This window comes from Camellia sinensis, chromosome 2 (genome assembly GCF_055761805.1).
Source record: "Camellia sinensis isolate YWXY chromosome 2, ASM5576180v1, whole genome shotgun sequence".
Taxonomy (NCBI): domain Eukaryota; kingdom Viridiplantae; phylum Streptophyta; class Magnoliopsida; order Ericales; family Theaceae; genus Camellia; species Camellia sinensis.
Window position 1 is genome coordinate 40,042,069 of NC_138962.1, and position 3,052 is coordinate 40,045,120.

At 30.9% G+C, this 3,052-nt stretch overlaps 1 long non-coding RNA gene across 2 annotated transcripts; it reads left to right on the forward strand.

The window, feature by feature from the left end:
* The first annotated feature begins 583 nt into the window (after positions 1-583).
* Positions 584-2,439, forward strand: LOC114300385 (uncharacterized). Of its 2 annotated transcripts, XR_014360834.1 has the most exons (3): positions 597-711; positions 816-853; positions 2,035-2,439. It is a non-coding gene; the product is annotated as an uncharacterized LOC114300385 (long non-coding RNA). The 2 variants fall into 2 exon arrangements; XR_014360835.1 differs by lacking the exon at positions 816-853 and having other exon boundaries at positions 584-711.
* Positions 2,440-3,052: the final 613 nt, after the last annotated feature.

The window sequence follows — 3,052 nt, forward strand, 5'->3', positions numbered from 1 at the left end:
TTATCAAACTTGAATTCAATGAAATAATTACTAAATGATTGGAGATGTTCTAACTTATAAAAATTTAAAATTTAAAAAATAGTTTTTCTATTTTCAAAAAATTTATTCTGAAAAAATCAGCTTGCTTGGTTTTTGAATTTAGGATTCACTTTTCAAAAAATTGAAAATTTTTGTTTTTCGTATTTTTTTTTATTTTCTTTGAATTTTTTTAATATTTTAAGTAATTTTTTAAAAATTTTTAAATACACCTAACATAAATATACTTAAAAATTATAATATTTATGAAAAAAATTATTAAAAAATTCACTAAATAAAAAATACGAGAATTCAGGACATTTTCGTATTATTGTGTATTTATTAAAATTTTAAAATATTTTTTTACAAATATTTTATTTTTTAGATATATCTAAATAAGATGTATTTAAAAAAATTATTTTAAAATTTAAAAATATTCACTAAAAATAAAAAAGTACGAGAAATAAAAAAATTTAATTTTTAAAATTTTAAAGTCAAAAAATTGAACCAAACAAACACGGTACATTTTTTTATAATTTTGTAGTGTATTAGTGTGCAAGGCATGAAAGTTGTATACCATATTTTCAGCCATTGGATTTGACTGAATTAATCGAATATTTTCCACTTTTTGCTACATTAACACCCAAATTCCCTCTCCAGCGTCTTCTCTGGTTCGTCAGCAAAGGGATTGAAGAGGTACGGCTCTAAAAACCCTAAAATCTTCTCTTGTTCTTGTTTCGACTCAATCAATTGATTTCTCTTGTCCAATTCTCTTTTGCTCTCGTTTCTTGCTCTCGAAGGGGGGTTCTTGAAGATCTCAGGAGCTCTCATTGAAGAGGTATGGCTTGAAATCCCTAAAACCCTACCTGTCATATCCCGACCCAAAATTTCAAGGTCCTTTTCATCTAGACCGCTCAAAATTATTTTCCCCAATATTTACCTGAAAATCTACTTTCAGTTGTGACCAATTGTTTATTTGTTTGCTTATTGTTTATTTTTTTGGTATTTATTTGTTTGCTTATTGTTTATTTTTTTGGTATTTATTTGTTTGCTGTCATTTTGCTTGCATCATCAAACTTGATTCAGCACCAAAGCTTTTAAAGCAACTTAGATATGAATATAGACAAATTGAAAGCCCGTGTTTGGAGTTGGTCGCAATATTTTCCCGAAAGTAGTTAAGGTTAAACGAATGAATTAATTATAGCTAGTTTTGAATGAGGAATGGGAGTACTTACATTTATAAGAAAAAAAAAGTTGGGTACACAAACCAAATATATATGTACATTGTGTTCACTAAGATCTTCTTCTAGACTAAAAGTTTAGTACTTGGTTTGAATAATTCCTTTCCTTATCCTAACTACCTAATTATGTCATCTTCTTTTACAACTGTCATTCATGCGTCTTGAGGCCTAATAAATTTAATGAAATAAACCAACAATGTCAGCAAGATGGGTGTCTTGCAACTTTCCCATCTCGTACTATAGCTCCCAAATTTAGTCCTCCGGTGATCTTTATGTAAAATAGGGCTTTATTTTTTGAGTCCATTATTTTTTGGGTTATTGGTGATACCCTAAATAAAAACCAAGTGGTGACTCCCAATAATTTTCCAAAATAACAATCCAAAAATAAAAACATAAATAAAAGCAGAGTTTTTTGGGCACTTGTACTTGTAGTGGCAACTCCATCGAGCAACTTCCTAGGTTGATACCACCTCTCTGGCAGATTACCTTTCGAGGTATATTAAAAGGGTGTAGTGTAGGTGTATACACCTATCAATCATTTCCCGAAACACAAGTTAACAACTGTAAAACCAGAAATATGGATGGTATGCACTGAAACCCTAGTCTGAGGGATGCTCAATGAGATTTCCCAGCCTCTAGTGCATATAGTTAACTGGGAGAACATTTCCTTGTAGAACAGGGGTCCCTATGCATGTGTTACTTGTACTTTGATGAGTTTAGATTGTGGTACCGCAAATGATCTGGGCTTGTTCTAAGATGGCTCTTTTATGTTCTTCAGATTGGGTGCCATTCTAAAGCACAGTCAGCTAATCACAATTGGGTACCTGATCCAGCCACTCGTAGATTAGGGAGAATTTATGAAGAAGTTTCAGCAGCAATGGCGCAGGACTCAACTACTCTGGATGAGGTGATGAGGATAATGTCAGAATGCAAAGAGCTATGGCAATCATTGGCACCACCTGCTCTTGAGGACATTTGTGGAAGGGAAAAATGGTGGGAATCTCTAGAATTAGGTAAACTGTATTCAAGTAATAATATTGATAAAATTTTCAATTAGCCCTAGATGTAGAAGAAGCCACGACACATCTGCTTCAATTATTTGTGCTTTGTGACCCCGAAACGTGTGTGGCCACCACTGCTGATTGAGATTACAAAATTAAGCTTGATGTTTTAATTTTTTTCATTATCTCTTTTAGAAATCATATTGATATAGTTTCATGACAACCACATATGGAGTTCTAAATTATGAAAAAGATAAAATAACTCCTAAACTTGATGATGAGAAATGAACAACCCTACCAGCATGATCGATAACTTCTTTATTTTAATAATCATAGGAATTCAGGCTCATTTATTTTAATCACAAAAAAATATGTTATGTTGTACTTTTTTTTAAATTTTATTATTATTATTTATTTATTTATTTATTTTTTTTTTTTGGGGGGGGGGGGGGGGGGTTGGTTTTTGAGTACATATAACTGTTGTTTTTAGTGTGGAGAATTTTGTGAACTCTTTGGCTTATGAGTTTGGATTTTGTCACTGCAATAAACTGCATATTTCATTTGAAGAATGCCTTAAACATTGATTTATGAAATCCCTTATTGGCTGAATTTTTAATATTTTCTTGTATTTATGCTTAAATGAGGATCAAGTAAGAGAATTTTCGTTAACTTTGAGATTATCAAAACTATTTGTGATCATTATTTTAGTGTTATTGAAATGTTTTATAAGCTCTATGTGAATTCATGTATTTTTTATCAGGAGTATGAATCCAATTGACTATGATTTGGACCCTA